Here is an 18,088-nt window from a genome sequence, read left to right as displayed (position 1 = left end):
TTTTATCAGGATTCCCTCGTGATTTGCATGCACTGGAGGGTTGGAGAGGCTGCTTTAGCGCTTTGCTGACATCCACTGGAGACAGCAAATTTTAAGATTTCCCTGGAATGAATTGTTAAATCAAATCAAAACGCCAGATGTCACACTAGTAAGTCAAATTTGTGAAGAACCAGCTTTGTGAACCCGGAGAACAGTACCCAAGAAATGCATGATCATTCCCTTATGAGTAAATCGTGACTACAAGAAACATACTAAACTCATTCCTTTTACTAGAAAAGAATGAAAATTGCTGGTGAAAGCACCTGACTTCTGTAAATATATTCTAAGATTTAGCTTTCTGCATGCAGATTTTCTTTCCAGTTTAATTTCTGGTATTGAAAAATACCAGAATTAAAAATAACTCGAGTGTTCCCAATGGGGGAATGGTTAAATAAATTATTACTACATTCACTCAGTTGATTTTCAAGCAGGTACAATGAAGTTTTGGAAACATGAAACAAGACCCATGTCAATGTTTAGTTAAGAAAAATGAAGAGCAAGGTATATACTTGTACACACAGTCTGATGACAACTATACAACAAAAACAAAACAAAAACAAGCTCAAAACTATGCAAGGACAAAAGACTGAAAAGATATGCATCTAAATGTTAACAACAGTTTTCCATGAGTAGTAGACACTTTTCTATTTTCAAAATGTTTCTAAAATAAATGTTTTTTTATAATTTAACCCATCCCCTTGAACAACCCAGAATTTGTAACTTTAAAAAAAAACCTCCTGCCCTCTGGTCTTCATGAATTGTCCACAGCCCACTTACCTGAAACATTTTAATCTCCTGCCCCTTATCCCTAAATTTCACAGAAATCTGATAGAGGAAAACACAATCATATAACATGATGGCTACATGATAACAGTTACAGCTTGTTAATGTGGCTCTGTGAGACTCATGCCACCATTTGAATTCTCTCCAGATCACTTTCTGCCTCTGGCTATCTTGTGTTATATGATTTTCTGAGGCAGGCTAAGTAATTACTGCTCATGTGTACAGACATAATTGCTGTTGAGGAAATGTAATTAAAAACAAAATCTTCTCTCAAGCTAGAAAACCTCTCCACAAAGGTAGAAGAGAAAGAAAACAGTTTTATTATTGAATAAGCATTAAACCAGAATTCAGTGAGCATCCCAGGCAATCCACTAAGAGATTGCCAAGACAGAAGGAAATCTTACCCTCTTATATAGTCAAGTGGATACAACCTGTTACATAAATGTTTTCTAGGTAAACAGTAACTAGTCCTGATTCACTTTGTTATACAGCAGAAACTAACCCAACATTGTAAAGCAGTTATACTCCAATAAAGATGTTAAATTAAAAAAAAATAACACTAGTTCTCAGAAAGAGGAATTAACACCATTTGCCACACACAGTTCATCCTAAATTTACCTGGTAATTGGGATGACCATCTGTGTTAGCTAACTGGCTTTACCTAAAGGAGAAACAAACTTTATGACATGAAGTTTTACAATTTAAAGCAAGGCACCCACTCAAGTTGGGCTCCTAGCCTCTCACAGGGACGGGGGCCCTATCTTTCTTGATGTTTCCATTTCCAAGAGGTCCTTGAGAAAGACATTCCTGGGTCGGAAAACTGACAAGAGGCTTATTTAGCTTTTAAAAATTTGTACACATTACAAAGAGACAGAGGAAGAACTTACAATGATAAGTTTTCTAAAGTACATGTTCTAAGAGAAGGGAAGGAGAAGATGTCTCTTCTCTTCTTTTCAACTGGGAGAATTAAGCTTCTTGTTATTTTTTTAATTGAAGTATAGTTAATTTACAATGTCGTGTTGGTTTCAAGTGTACAGCAAAGTGATTCAGTTTATATATATATATGTATATATATATACATATATGTGTATATATATATACACACATATATATTCTTTTTTATATTCTTTTCCATTATAGGTTATTACAAGATATTGAGTGTAGTTCCCTGTGCTATACAGTAGGTCCTTGTCATTTACCTATTTTTATATATAGTAGTGTGTATATGTTAATCCCAATCTCCTAATTTATCTCCTCTCCACCCCCTTTGGTAACTGTAGGTTTGTTTTCTATATCTGTGAGTCTATTTCTGTTTTGTAAATAAGTCAATTTGTATCACTTTTTAAGATTTCACCTGTAAATGATATCATATATTTGTCTTTCTTTGTCTGACTTACTTCACTTAGGTCCATCCATATTGCTGCAAATGGCGTTTTCATTCTTTTTTATGGCTGAGTAATATTGCATTGTATGTGCCGCATCTTCTTTATCCATTCATCTGTTGATGGACACTTAGGTTGCTTCCATGACCTGGCTATTGTAAATAGAGCTGCAATGAACATTGTGGTACATGACTCTTTTTGAATTATGGTTTTCTCAGGGTATATGCCCAGTAGTGGGATTGCTGGGTCATATGGTAGTTCTACTTTTAGATTTTTAAGGAACCTCCATACTGGTCTCCATAGTGGCTGTGTCAATTTACATTCCCACTAAGAGTGCAGGAGGGTTCCCTTTTCTCCACACCCTCTCCAGCATTTACTGTTTGTAGATTTTTTGATGATGGCCATTCTGACCGGTGTGAGGAGATACCTCATTGTAAGCCTCTTACTTTTAATTTGCTTTTGTCTTTACATTGCCCACAGCCTTAACTGGCCTTTGTGAGAACAGTCTGTTGAAGGCTCTTACTGTATATTAATAGGTAGCCTGTGCTTCACCCCTGCACCTGACTGACCCCTCCAAGAAATGGATTAAATCAGTGGAAGCCGTTCTGATACTTGATTGTGGTTTCCCATCCCATTGGCTTTGAGTTTCATGAGTTTTACTTGCAAAGGTGAGTAGACCAGGGAAAAGTGAGTGGTAAATGGGTTTTATCTCTAAAACTAGGGGTGCTGCCTATCTGCTCAGCCTCTCCCTTGCTTTCTTACCTCCATCTGAACCCAGTGATGCTTGCTACACTGCAGTCATTTACAAAAATTTTCCTTCCATAGAAGCCCAATCACTGCAGTTAACAGTAATGTTCTCCATTTGTGTCGCACTTTACGACTGAAGAAGCATGTTTACGTCTATAATTATTCTAAAGGTTACAACAACCCTACAATGTAAATGTTATAATCCGCATTTTCTATAAAATCTGCAGCATCCATTAATAGTTCAGATGTCGTATTTTAGAATTTTTTGTTTTATTTTCCATATATAACTTTAAACTTTACTTTCAAATTAAAATATTAAAGAAAATTTTGGGAAAAGGGAATGTTCTTCTAATACTTCACTAATTTGCCTAACAATGGAGCCATGAAGTAGCTTCCTCTGATTTGTGAATATAAGATACATATGCATAAAATCAGAAATTATCACTCGGTATATGTGATCTAAAAATACTGAATGAGTAAACAGTGTTTAATGTTCACCACTCTGTATTACAGCCAAAGAAGTTTAAACTTAGGCATCAAAATGAGAGGGAAATTCAACTCTAAGATGTGATAATCTCATCAGGACAAATTACACTTAAATGCTTCCTATCTAGAGTTCTAGAATTATTCCCAGATCAGTTTGTGGGGTTATAGTTTTCTTTCTAAAACAAAGTCAGTAGGACTTCATTTGGTTTTATCCAGAATGATTTAACTGAATAGAATGCCGAGTTAAGAATTATTAAAATCTGGACATGCTCATAGAAGCAGGGAGCAGTGGGTGGACTTTTGAAGACAGAGGTCTCTTTAAAACTTCATTTAGGAATGTAACCCCCTGCACCCTCCTTCCTCAGGGCTAGAGTCATCCCCTTTGTTTTAGACGATCCAGTAACCATAACAGATGAATCCCCAAAAAACTCTTGTTTATTACCTATTTATGTATTAACATTTTTTATTAAGGTATGATTAACATGTAAAACTCCAAACATATTTAATATATACAACTTGATGTGTTTGGGGATAAGTGTACATTTGTGGAACCATCACCATCAAGTCTATAAACATATGTATCACTTCCCAAAGTTTTCTCTCGCCCTCTTTTTTTTTTTTTTTTTTGCGGTACACAGGCCTCTCACTGTTGTGGCCTCTCCCGTTGCAGAGCACAGGCTCCGGACGCGCAGGCTCAGCAGCCATGGCTCACGGGCCCAGCTGCTCTGCAGCATGTGGGATCTTCCCGAACCGGGGCACGAACCCGTGTCCCCTGCATCGGCAGGCGGACTCTCAACCACTGCGCCACCAGGGAAGCCCTCGCCCTCTTTATTATTATTATCATCATCATTATTTTGTGGGGTGAGAATAATTTAAGATTTACCTTCTTAGCAAATTTTAAGCATACCATATAGTATTGTTAGCTGTAGGTACTATGCTGTTTAGTAGGTCTCAAGAACTTATTTATCTCATATAACTGGAACTCTGTACCCTTTGACCATCACCTCCTCATTCCCCCCCCTCCCACCCCCCCTCCCCCGCAACCACCATTTTACTCTCTGGTTCTATGAATTTGACTATTTTGGACTCCACAAGTAAGTGAGATCATAGAGCATTTGTCTTTCTGTGTCTGGCTTGTTTCACTTAACATAATGTCGTCCACGTCCATCCATGTTGTCACAGATGGCAGGATTTCTTTTTTCTTTTTTTTTTTTTAAGGCTGAATAATGTTCCACATATATAGAATATATACCACATTTTCTTTATTCATCTGTTGATGGACATTTAGGTTATATCCATATCTTGGTTATTTGGAATAATGCTGCAATGAACATGGGAGTGTATGTGTCTCTTCAACATCCTAATCTGAATTTCTTTACATAAATTCCTAGAAGTGGGATTGCTGGATCATATAATAGTTCTATTTTTAATTTTTTGAGGAACATTCATTCTGTTTTCCATTGCTATAAACTTGTCTTTTAGAAAACTGCTTTTGCTGCATTCCATGAGTTTTCATGTGTTGTGCTTCCATTTTTGTTTGTCTCGATATTTTTTTGCTTTTCTTTTGATGTCTTCTTTGATCCATATGTTGTGCAGGAGTATGTTGTTTCATTTTCACAAATTTGTGAATTCTCCAATTTTCCTCCTGTGATTGATTTCTAGTTTCTCAGCATGGTGGTGAGAGAAGATACTTGATATGATTTCAATCTTAAATTTGTTAAGACTTGTTTTGTGGCCTAACACATATGATCTAGCTTAGAGAATGTACTGTGTTGCACTTGAGAAGAATGTGCGTTCTGCTGCTGTTGGGTAAAATGTTCTTTATGTGTCTGTCAGGTCCATTCGGTCTGTAGTGTTGTTCAAGTCCACTGTTGCCTTATTGATTCTCTGTCCGGATGATCTATCCATTGTTGAAAGTGGGGTATTGAAGTTCCTTACTATTATTGTATTGCTGTGTATTTCTCTCTTCATTTCTGTTAATATTTGCTTCATACATTTAGGTGCTCCTATGTTGGGTACATATACAGTTACGATTGTTATGCCCTCTTGATGAATTGACCCGTTTATCATTATATAATGACCTTCTTTGTCTCCTGTGACAGTTTTTGACTTAAAGTCTATTTTGTCTGCTATAAGTATAGCCACCCCTCCTCTCTTCTGGTTACCGTTTGTGTAGAATATCTTTATCCATTTCTTTGCTTTCAGCCTATGTGTGTCCTTAAAGCTAAAGTCAGTCCCTTATAGGCACATATAGTTGGGCCTTGTTTTTAAAATCCATTCAGCCATTCTATTCTTTTGGCTGGAGAATTTAATCCATTTGCATTTAAAGTAATTGTTGATAGGTTAAGACTTACTATTGTCATTTTATTAATTATTTTCTGACTATTTGATAGTTCTTTTGTTTCTTCCTCTCTTGCTGTCTTCCTTTGTGATTTGATTTGTTTTTCTGGTGGTATGCTTTTATTCCTTTCTCCATCTTTTGTTCAAATACTACAGGTTTTCCCTTTGTGATTTCCATGAAGCTTATCTAAAACATCTTATAGTTATAACTGTCTTTTTAAAGCTGATAACGTTTATTTTTTAATAGAAATAATTTATAAACTGTAGAGAAAATCCTCAAATATTTTAAACTCCCCCTCTTCCTTATTAAAGGAGTCAAAGAGGTCAGTGTGATGGCTGGTTGGTCATCCAAGCTGAAATTGGGAGGCCCCAGGCTCTCAGATAGACCAAGATAGCTGGAACTGTCTAATACCTCTTGAGTAGATATGTATAAGCCTAGATATTAGCTAATCGCTGGTCTTCATCTCCATCTTCATCTTAAAAAGGATGTCTCATCTTTGCTCCAAATCATGTGAGTTTTGCCCTTGATTAAAAGATGTGTCACTAGAGTCTATACAGTAGTTGCTTCATTTCTTGCCAACCTTAAAAGCTCTTCCTAAAGAAGGCAGATTCTTATTCAAGATGGCAAACTGAGGATATATGTTTGTGTCTTTTCATTGCTTCATTAAACTAATAGCCAACAAATAATTTAAAAATCAAATAAATAAAAGTAAAGGGACTTCCCTGGTGGTGCAGTGGTTAAGAATCCACCTGCCAATGCAGGGGACACGGGTTCAAGCCCTGGTCCTGGAAGATCCCACATGCTGTGGAGCAACTAAGCCTGTGCACCACAACTACTGAGTCTGCACTCTAGAGCCCGTGAGTCACAACTACTGAGCCCACGTGCCACAACTAGTGAAGCCCACATGTCTAGAGCCCGTGCTCCACAACAAGAGAAGCCGCCGCAATGAGAAACCCGTGCACCACAACGAAGAGTAGCCCCCGCTCGCCGCAACTAGAGAAAGCCCGTGCCCAGCAATGAAGACCCAACGCAGCTGTAAATAAATAAATTAATTAATTAATTAAAAAAAATAGATAAGCAACAAGCATATGTAAAAAAAAAAAAGTAAAGATAATGGAATGGAGGTATCAATAGATGAGATATTTCAATTACTATTGCAAGTTGGGAAAGATAAGAGAGGAGGAATTTGCAACCCAAGGTGGGAAAATGCAGTGAAAGAGGGAGTTTTCTGCCATGGCAAACCCCCCAAAGTTGTGACCTTGTTAGCAGGTAGAGAAGGGGGTGCTGAAGCACAGTGTTTACTTAAAAGTCTGCCTATAAAAGCCTGTGCCCACTGGCTTCCCATTCCCTCTCTTATGTCTCCATTTGAGAGCAGGTAGCTGTAATTTACGTCCTGAATAAAAACTGAGAGGTTTTTTCCCTAAAGAATTTGAGCATGCAAGGAAAACTGGGGGCTACTAACATGTGTGTCAATGCTTTTCAGTTATGTTTTTCTTCTTTTTCTTTTTTTAAAATTTTTATTGGAATATAATTGCTTTACAATATTGTGTTAGTTTCTACTGTACAGCAAAGTGAATCAGCTATATGTATACATATATCCCCTCATTTTTGGATTTCATTCTCATTTAGGTCACCACAGAGCATTGAGTAGAGTTCCTTGTGCTATACCGTTAGGTTCTCATGAGTTATCTATTTTATACATAGTATCAGTAGTGTATATATGTCCATCCCATCTCCCAATTCATCCCCCTGCCCTGCTTTCCCCCCTTGGTGTCCATACATTTGTTCTCTACCTCTGTGTCTTTATTTCTGCCTTGCAAACCGGTTCATCTGTACCATTTTTCTAGATTCCACATATATGCATTAATATACGACATTTGTCTTTCTCTGACTTAACTTCACATTGCATGACAGTCTCTAGGTCCATCCACATCTCTACAAATGACCCAATTTCGTTCCTTTCTATGGCTGAGTAATCAGTTATGTTTTTCATCCTTCCTTCTAAAATCTTGTTAATGGATAAACTCTGCTATATATACACAGAAATTTTATTCAGTCCTCCCATTCAAGAGAAAACTAGTGGTAAAATTATTTCGAAGTTATACTTTTATAGCCAGACAAAATATGAATCATTGTCAACAAAAACGAAGACTTTTCAGACATTCAGTGGCTCAGACATTTTTCTTATGCACTATTTCTGGAGAAGTTATTTGCGGATGTCCTAGAAGGAAATGGATATGAGAAGCATGCAGGCAGAATATGTGGGATATAAGGGAGACTGAAACTCTGGATCAACCAAGAGAGTGTTTAGAAACTCTGTGGGGGAAAAAAAAAAATCCACATCCTAAAGCCAAGGTCCAGATTTGAAGCAAACAAACAAACAAAAATGCTGATGATTTTTGAGGAATGAATAGCCTGTAAGAAGGGAGAAGCCATTAGATCTAAACTTCAGGATCATTTGGACATGAGAGAAGGAATTGCAATCCCAGGACATTGCTTGGCCCTGTAGTGATCAATATTACATAGACATAACAATATAAGTGTTCCTTATTTGTTTTCAGTTTTTAAAATCAACATGTAGACAAAACACAGATTTAAACATCGTGGAGATGGGCGTTGGTTAGGTCTGCTGCCTTGGTCAGCCCTTAGCAAGAAGTCCCTTGGGCAGCAGCAGAATTCTTGTGGGTTGTTAAAAAGAAGAAATCTGACCAGGACGGATAGTAAGTCTGTGTGACAGTCATGGGGAAGTTTCTTTGTCTTGTAGGGAAGGGGCTGGAGTTAGGATATTAATGATGTGCTTCTGGCATTAGCAGGAAATAGAAGCCTGAGTGGGAGGAGATTCAAGACTCCCCTGATCTGGTGTGACCCTCATCCGCGTTTTGAGAGATAAGAAAGGCCCTGGGGAGCTGGATTCTCTCTCCCTTCTGTATACTTTGCCCCAATAGCTGGACCGTACTCTTTATCAGAGACAAGAAAATGTTTACTATCACAATGAATACATGTCTGAGTATTTTATGTCTGCTGATCTATTAACCAGTGGGGTATGTGATTCCTCACAATAAAAGTTTCAGGTCAAAAATTAAACATTATTAAGTTACAGTTGTCCTTTTAAGAAATGTACTCGTTACACAAATAATACTTGTTCATTATAAAATTGGAAAATACGTGTAGAGGAAAAGAAATATTCACTATAATCTAGTCTTGTAGGCTCAGTTGTTTCCACTGTTGTTTGCTGATCGTTATTATACGGAGAGCTTGTTAAGAATCCACACTTCTGGTCTCTAATCCAGAACTACTGAGTCGAAGTTCCCAGGTGTGAAGCCTGAGAATCTGTGTTTTAGAAATTCTGGTGCAGCAAGTTCATTGATTTTGTAGATTCTACCACTTTCTCTGTTTGCAAGTAATTTTATTTATTTTTATAAAAATTTGGGCTAATATTGTATATTACAACAGAACCCCAATCCCAGTTAAGCAAAAAGAGTTTACTGGCTCCTGAAACTTGTAAGGTTGCTTCTGACTTGGAGAACTACTCAATCCAGGGCATCTGCTACCTTTGCCATCTTTAATTTTTTTGGAAGTTAAGGCCCTTCTCTCCCTTAACGACTCCAGGAAGAAAAAGTTCAGGTGTCAAGGGAATGAGGAACTTAAATTTGGTCTGATTCACTTGTTTGGCCTACGTGGTTTGGAGTCAGCACCGCTTGAAACACGTGGAGTTGTTTTCCTATGAGAAAGGGAAATTCTGTTAGTGGAAGAAGGAGGGGATGGACATGGGCTAATCACACAAAAACCACATTTATGCAGCACACTGCACACTACACTACACAGGTTCTGCTTCCTGCTGCTTCCACCTAATATGTACTTATCACTTTTTCATGTCATCAAGTATTCTTTGAAAATCGGATATTTGATTACTACTTAATATTCTACTTAATACTAACACTGTCTTAGTTATCTATTGCTGCAATACAAATTACCTCAGAATTTAGCAGCTTAAAACAACAAATTTATTATCTCACACAGTGTCTGAATCTCAGGAACCTTTGAGTGGCTTAGCTGGGTAGTTCTGGCCCAGGGTCTGTCATGAGGTTGCAGTCAAGCTGTCAGCTGGAGCTGCAGCTCTTGAAAACTTGACTGGGATTGGAGACTCCTCTTCCAAGCTCACTCACATGGCCATCGGTTGTAGAGTGATCTAAAAGAGGAGAGAGAAAAGAGGGGAGGGGAGAGAGACGGAGAGACAGAGACAGGGAGACAGATAATGCACCCTTACCTGAACTCTCCCTCCTTCTCTGTCTCACTCTCCCAGATCACTGGTTCCTGCTTTCTGGCATCACCTCTCAGATAAACTCCTTGCACCAAGTGTTTAACTCAAGGTCTGATTTCAAGAGAATACTAAATAAATCAGCAGGGTTTTATAATTATATAGCAATCATCCTGTTGAATTAACTGTGAAATCCCAGAAAAGACCAAGGATTCTTTGCTATTCTATGAAATATGTGGGACATTGTATACATTCTTTGTCTTATTATGCTTTTGGATTAAGAACCATCATTTCCTCATTTCCTTTACTTAACACATTACAACAGGCTACGTAATAGATGCTAATAGAAAACATTACTTCCCAGATAGGAGTTTTCTAAGCTATGTGTTTCAAAATTCACAAGGGTTTTCCTCCAAGAAAAAGAAAGTAGCTTAGATCTGCCATATGTAGCATCTTCTCTCTTGAGAAATCAAGGCCTCTAGCTCCTTTGGCAGGCAAGGTCATTAGGGAATGAGATACCGCCATTTAAACAAGAAGGGTTTACCCTGGCTGCGGTCCTCATTGGCCCAGACCTAGAACATGCCAAAGCTACTACTCAGGACAATTTCCAGCTTGCTGATGTGTCAACAAAGTACAAAGAACAATCTGACGTCTCCTGGGCTGACCATGTATCAACCCTTACAAGTTTACGTAGAATCCAATTGCTTGAGGAGTGACTTTAGAACAAATCTCAATTACCCTGGGCATATGGGAGAAGGGGAGGGAAGACATCTGTTCCATCAATGCCCTTCATCCTCTTTGTACATGTCTTTACAAAGTATGGCTATACCTCACTTTATGCAATAGAAATCTACGTGAAAAAATTGTGAGTTCATCAACATGTTATCACTGTTTAAAGTCATTATGCTTATCTCTAAATGCAAATTGTACACATTAATTATGCACAGATTTTTGTATGTAAAAAATTTTTAAAAATCACTATAAAAATGGAGGAGAAGGAAGAGGATGTCCATTTACTCGTGCAGAGACGGGATAGTTTCAGATTTAGATTTTATCCTCATTAAAATTCTCAACATTCAGAAAGGATGCTAGCCAGTCACCCAGAACAGCTGTCAGTTAAAATATTTGTGTCAGAACTAAACTGAAAATACAATTCCCAGGGGACTTGGTAGAACTGTAATTATAAATTTACTGTGACTCAATGTATATTGAAAGGTTAAGGTGAAATGCATATACATACGCTAATTTTTAAGCGCTGAATATTTTGGTGAAGTGAGAAATCTATCATGTAAGGAACCCCTCTAATTTCTGCTTGGATTTTTAAAATATTGGATTACATGGTGAGTCACTGTTAGTACCTCTATTACTGAAATGAATTCACATAGTTTTAGCTAAAAGCAAAAAAACCTTGGGAGTCTAGTAAGTGTAGCATTAGAGTAGGCAAGGGAAGATACAGTTTTTAAAATGTATATATTTATTTATTTATTTGACTGTACTGGGTCTTAGTTGCTGCACGAGGGATCTTCGTTGCCACATGCGGGATCTTTGTTGTGGTGTGCAGGATCTTTTAGTTGCAGCATGCGGGATCTAGATCCTTGACTAGGGGTCGAACCTGGGCCCCCTGCATTGGGAGTGTGGAGTTGTACCGCTGGACCACCAGGGAAGTCCCAAAGATACGTTTTTTTTTTTTTTTTGCATGGCTGATCAAAATTTATTTGTGTGTGTGTGTGTGTGTTTTTACATCTTTATTGGAGTATAATTGCTTTATAATGTTGTGTCAGTTCCTGCTGTATAACAGTGAATCAGCTATACATATACACATATCCCAATATCCCCTCCCTCTCACCCCTCTAGGTGGTCACAAAGCACTGAGCTGATCTCCCTGTGCTATGCGGCTGCTTCCCACTAGCTATAGGTTTTACATTTGGTAGTGTATATATGTCCACGCCACTCTCTCACTTTGTCCCAGCTTCCCCTTCCCCCTCCCCATATCCTCAAGTCCATTCTCTATGTCTGCGTCTTTATTCCTGTCCTGCCCCTAGAGTCTGTCATACAGAGTAAAGTAAGTCTGAAAGAGAAAAACAAATACTGTATGCTAACACATATATATGGAATCCAAAGATACATTTTTTTTTTGAAGTACAGTCTTAAAGAAATTTCTCAGACTTTTCTTTACTACTTTCAAGGAGTATCTGAAGACCCCAGATTAAGGCTTACTGGTTTAGATCACTTTTCTATTTCTTGGAAGTCTCTCTGGGTCATTTGGTGCCAATCAAGGCTAGGGCCCTGGTAATTCAAAATTATCACCCTTCCAATGCCTATCTTGTAACCTAAGATCATAAAATAGTCTCAGAGAGAGGGCCCTGACCATTGGGAGATGAGTTCATAGTTGAGTCCATGCTGGAGGTAACTCTTTACCAGCGGATTCTGCAGAGAAAATGTTTGATTAGCGTTTTTAGACTGAAGTTCCCCTTTGTGAGGTCAGAGTTGGCCTGTCTGCTGCTCCTGCCTATGCTGGGGCCTGATCATAAGCCGGCAGTAGGTCATAAGGAAGCTTTACTTCAAGCCTGAGACAGATAAGTTTTAGTCTTTCCACTTTTACACTCTCCCTTCCCCCATCTTCCCATGCTCCCACCCGCACCTCCAGCCCCACCATGTACACACCACACACATATTCGGGCCTCTCTCCAGTAGAGGGAAGTAAGACATCAGAAGAGCCCTGAATGCAGTCCTCAGCTTCTTTCTCTCTCAACACACACACACTCACACTGTTTGTCCTTAGGATCAGGAATGGACCGAGGACATCGTTTGCTAAGCCCATGTCTACAAAGCGCTTTCTCATTTTTGACATCTAATGATTCCAGATGTGGGTTATACCTTGGAAAGAGCTAAATATTAGAACAAACGTGCTCCCTTCCTTTTCTGATCTTTTCTTTCTCATTGAAAGGGCTAAATGTTGAATTCACAATTTTTATTTTTTTTTAAATAGATCTTTATTGGAGTATAATTGCATCACAATACTCTGTTAGTTTCTGTTGCACAACAAAGCGAATCAGCCATATGCATACACATGTCCCCATATCCCCTCCCTCTTGAGCCTCCCTCCCATCCTCCCTATCCCACCCCTCTAGGTCATCACAAAGCACAAACTCTGCAGGCCAGAAGGAAGTGGCAGGATATACTTAAAGTGATGAAAGAGAAAAACCTACAACCAAGGTTACTCTACCCAGCAAGGATCTCACTCAGATTCGATGGAGAAGTCAAAAGCTTTTCAGACAAGCAAAAGCTAAGAGAATTCAGCACCACCAAACCAGCTTTACAACAAACACTAAAGAAACTTCTCTAAGTGGGAAACACAATTTTTAGAGTGAAGCCAAGGTTATCTTTCTCTAGAACAAACACTCAGATTTTTAAGTAGTTGGCCTTGGTCCTTAAAATTTGAGTTTTCTTTCCTTCCAATCCTCCCTTTAAAAAATATCCATAAGAAAGATGTTTTTTGCATTTTGGGTAGTTAAATTTAGGACAATAATAATTCAAAAAACGTGTGACTGTATCTTGGTCAATAGGGCAGCAGCTGGAATTCCAGCATAAAACTCGTCAGGGGGGCGGATGCCATCTTGTTTCAGCAGCTTTTGTTTTGTTTTGTTAGCTCTATGGCTGTTGACAAAGAATCAGTTGCTGTAATTTGATATTGAATAATTTTCAGGGTTAATTTTCTTCCTCTTGTCTTGTCTCTCACTTTTTTTTTTTTTTTAAAGTTTGAAGTCATTGTAGGAGGATTATTAGATACATCATCCCAGTGAGGACGCCGCCGTCCCAGGGATTCTGCTTCCATCCCAAGGACAGCTCTGCTGCACTGTGCCTGTCACTTTCAGTGCTCTTCCTGCTGACCCTGAGTCCCCTATGTTCCAAGGTTAAATGCTTGAGAAAGAACGTGATAAAACAGCCTAGAGAAACTTAAAGTTTTGAGCTCTCTGTTCTCTGGCCTTGGACCCAGTTCCCCTGTAGGATCTTGAGTTTAGCGGGCCTCAGAATTGCCAAAGACGTGAAGCTAACCGGCCTTTGCTTTCTCCTTCTCAGAAGAGTCTTCTTTCCCCAGGTTCCTGACCCTCTAGCTTTCTCCAGGAATCTGAAGTTCAGTGACCGATCACAGCTTAATTAATGATAGTAGTAAGCAGCACTGAATATCTCTGGTGTTGAGCGCACGCACTCGCTATGTTAGCTACTGTCTCATTTAATCCTCAAGGAAACCAGTGCAGATTATTATGTTAATTTATAGATGATGAGGCTGAGGTTCTGTGAGGTTCAGTGGCTTGTCTAAGATCATTCAGCCATTAGAGCCTGGATTTGACTCCAGACTTTGAAGTGTGTTCCCTGCAGGACACTGTGAGAATGATCACATTTCTCGGGGGCTGCAGGACAAGTACCCGCATGCAGCATAATTAAGAGTCGACTGAGATACCGCCTTTGATCCAGGCTGTGCCATCACTTAGGTGTGTGACTGGGCAAGTCTCCTAACTCTTAGAACACCAGCATCCTCCTCTACAAGGTGAGGGGTTCAGCCACATCTCAGGGCCCTGCTGTGCCAAGGCTCTGGTGTCCCCCAAGTCTAGACACAGGAAGGAAGGAGGCATTGCATCAGTAAGCTCCTGGGCAAGGCGAGGATTAAGTAGTGGAGGGAAGGCTGACCAGGTTTTCCTGCATTCTTGAAGGCTTAGATGCTGGCTGGACTCGGATAACCTGCTCATGTAGATGAATGATGTGTGCCTGACGCAGGCTGGGGACAAGTCTGAGCGAATCTCCAGGGATCGTTGTCCTTTGGGCTCTAGTCGGTGGAGTGAGAGCTGGAGGCCCTGTTCTGAGCCCTCAGGGCACTCCCTCCCCATGTCCTTCTCCTCCCCTTTAGTGCACCTGGCCTTGACCTGAGGTCCCCAGAGGCCTCTGTACCCCTCATGTGGGAGTCGACAATGCCAGGGGCAGGGTGTAGGTGGGGAAGGAAGGAACTGATTGGGACCTGGGCTCCACCCAAATGGATTCCCTTACTTGCCATTGGGAGCCAGAGCCTTCTGCTACCTGGAACCTCATGTTCCTGTGCTAATAAGGTCCTCTTCCCACTCTTCCCAGCGCTCCTGGCAGTGCAAGGGACTTACCTGTACCTAAGCTTTCTTTTTTTTAAATTAATTTATTTTTATTTTTGGCTGCTCTGGGTCTTTGTTGCTGGGCGTGGGCTTTCTCTAGTTGCAACGAGCGGGGGCTACTCTTTGTTGCAGTGCATGGGCTTCTTATCGCGGTGGCTTCTCTTGTTGCGGAGCATGGGCTCTAGGTGCATGGGCTTCAGTAGTTGTGGCCCACGGGCTCAGTAGCTGTGGCTCATGGGATCTAGAGCGCAGGCTCAGTAGTTGTGGCGCACAGGCTTAGTTGCTCTGTGGCATGTGGGATCTTCCCGGCCCAGGGCTCGAACCCGTGTCCCCTGCATTGGCAGGGAGATTCTTAACCACTGCGCCACCAGGGAAGTCCTGTACCTAAGCTTTTTGCATCCATCCATATAACTCACCAAGAAGAATTTTTTCCCAAAGCCTGTGTCCCATGCCTACAGGTTGCTCTCTGAACACCCAAGTAACAATAAAACTGTTACCAAACTAGGTTCATTTGCCCGATGTGCAACAAGCCAGACATTGAGATGCTGAGGTTTGCAGCAGAGAAAGGGTTTATTCATGAGACAGCCAAGTGGGAAAACGGGAAAACAAATCTCAAATCGGCCTCCCTGAAGGCAAGGAGCTTGGGATATTCATGGGATAAAGCTGAGGTGTGGGGAGTGTGAGGGAAGGTGATTGGAAATAAGAAAAGGTGAGGTAATCATTGTCCTGTGCAGGTGCAACTAAGCTACAGGCTTTTCTCATGGGCTACGTGTTCAGAAAACGGTGGTGTTAGCACCTTCTGAGGGTGAGTTTTGGGCCCTCTGATGTCAAAAGGTCATGGAACGGAGGCTCGTGAATGCCCAGTTGGAGGGTTGGTGGTCTTAACCAGTCCTAACTGGCTCGAGCTCAAATTGGACACAGTTGATTCCAAGTTCCTGAAGAACAACTTGGGCAAACAAACGTCTTATTGTTTAGGCTATGTGACACTTGGAGTGTTTTGCAAGTTTTTTGTAGCGACAACTAAAGCGAGCTTGGTCAGTGAAGGCAGGTTACAGGTTTAATGGATTCTAACTGATAATTACCCTCCATTTCAAAGCTACCATTTGTTGAAGGTCTAAGTCCCAGGCATTTTAATAGCAGCCTTAGGTACGTTATCTAACTTGATTTATTCCTCACCACCCTGTGAGTCAACTAGCATTACCCCATTTGCTTATGAGAAAACTGTTGCTCAGTTACCCAGCTAGTAAAAGGCAAACAGGTTTTCCTGATTGAAAGAAAAACATTGCCTTCCCAAGGCTATTTATCATGACCTTGCTTTCTTAGCTAAAAGTTAAAACACACATTCTGATCAGATACAGTGTACACCGGGACCCTCTCATAGAATATCTGAGGTCATTATTGTCCCAAATGAACTGGGAGACGTGTTCATACTCATAATTCACACTGACCTCTTGTCCCATCTCCCACACGCCCCAGTTCGGTGGGTGGGTATCAACCAGTCATTAGGAAGGAAACAACATGATGAAATAAGTCATCCCAGTCAGGCTGCTGTGTTGGTTGTGTTTTGTTTTCCTCTGTGGGGTGAACAGGGGAGGGCCTCAAATCATGGAGTAGCTCGAGAATTTTTTTGGTTTTCCTGTTACTGTTTTTAGGTGGAATGTCAGCATATGTGATTGCTAATTTGACAGACACTCTTTCTTTTCCTCTTTCTTCCTGAGCAAGGACCCAAAGACCCAATTTTCCAGCAGATTCAAAGCCTACCTCTGTCTGCACTCTTCTTAGCACAGCACCATGTGGTTGCCTGTTCACTTCTTCTCTTTAATAATAGACTTTGAAGGTGATTAACCCGAAAGAAACCTCGAGTTGGTGCGGTTTCTGGCTGAGAGGGTTTTCTGATTCCTCTGAAATCACACACCAGGTGGGCATCCACCTGCTCTAGGAGTGAGTAAAGTGAGTCCTGGGCTTAAGGAGAGCTGGTGAGCTTCCCAGCTGCGGAGGAGATGATAGACCCAGGGATGCTGGGACCTCTCCACCCCCACTTTGTTATCTTTTGGTTTATACCTGAGGCAGGTGGCCCAGGCCCTGAGGTGTCTTAAAGTAATAGCTTGATGGTCTGCTCACCAAGACTGCCGTCCCTGGACTGACTCCTGGTCTCTTACCGCTGCAGGCTGAGACCTGTGCCCCTCCACTTCCCGTGTTCAGCTCTGACCCCTGGGCTCCTGCTTCTGCTCTGCGGCCTGAGGAGGAGGAAGCATGGGAAAAGGAAGGGTGATGCCCTGGAGGAAACAGAAGCTCTGCAGAGTCTAGGGGCTTAGATGACTGGCTCAGCAGTTCTCAGGTAGGGAGTGGACATTCTGAGGGTAGATCCTGGATCTTAAATATTTGGGAATCTGAGGGTAGAAGAAAGGGTACGGGAGAAAAGAAGAAATCCATCAGACCAATAGGATCTGGTAAAAGAGGTCCCAGCACTGCAATTAGGGGACCAGTGTCCCTGACCTAGTGAAGGGGGTGAGGAGGGTGACCATGAGGCTGCCCTCACGTCAGATGAAAGACTTTTTATTTTATACCAAGTTACTAACTATAGATTTGTTAATCTTCCACTGCACAAAATACTCGAATTTTCTGTCATCTTTGCTGTTTGCTCATTTCTGGGCACCTTTTAACATGGTTGGGAGAAAGGGTGTGAACACATCATAGCCCCCATGCCCAGGCATATTTATTCTTAACAAACCACCAAGACCAAACTCATGGTGGGCACAGGCAACTTTGCCTTTGGTCAAGTCTCTGAAGCTGAGTTTCCTCCTAGGAAAGTGTGGGAGAAAATACCCGCCTCATCTTTCACATACAGCTGTTGTGAGGATTCAGTGGGTTAACAGATTGTTCATTTATGTTTTTTTCAACAGATATTTATCAA

The 18,088-nt window shown here is 40.7% G+C and overlaps 1 protein-coding gene across 11 annotated transcripts in view; it reads left to right on the top strand.

Moving 5' to 3' along the window:
• SELENOP (selenoprotein P) overlaps positions 1-18,088 on the top strand; it is a 129,574-nt gene that overhangs the window by 68,101 nt on the left and 43,385 nt on the right. For 5 of the 11 annotated variants that reach the window (XM_022598200.3, XM_089908820.1, XM_022598190.3 and 2 more), the window contains one exon: positions 17,342-17,512. The exons of the other annotated variants lie outside the window; for them this stretch is intronic. The gene's annotated coding sequence lies outside the window, so the exon portion shown is untranslated. The remainder of the gene's footprint in view (positions 1-17,341; positions 17,513-18,088) is intronic. 11 annotated transcript variants of the gene reach the window in all.

The sequence above is a fragment of the Delphinapterus leucas genome, chromosome 3 (assembly GCF_059928025.1).
Source record: "Delphinapterus leucas isolate spDelLeu-1000000601 "Yukka" chromosome 3, BTC_Dleu_Yukka2, whole genome shotgun sequence".
NCBI classification, from domain to species: domain Eukaryota; kingdom Metazoa; phylum Chordata; class Mammalia; order Artiodactyla; family Monodontidae; genus Delphinapterus; species Delphinapterus leucas.
This window is presented reverse-complemented; position numbering and strand designations above follow the sequence as displayed.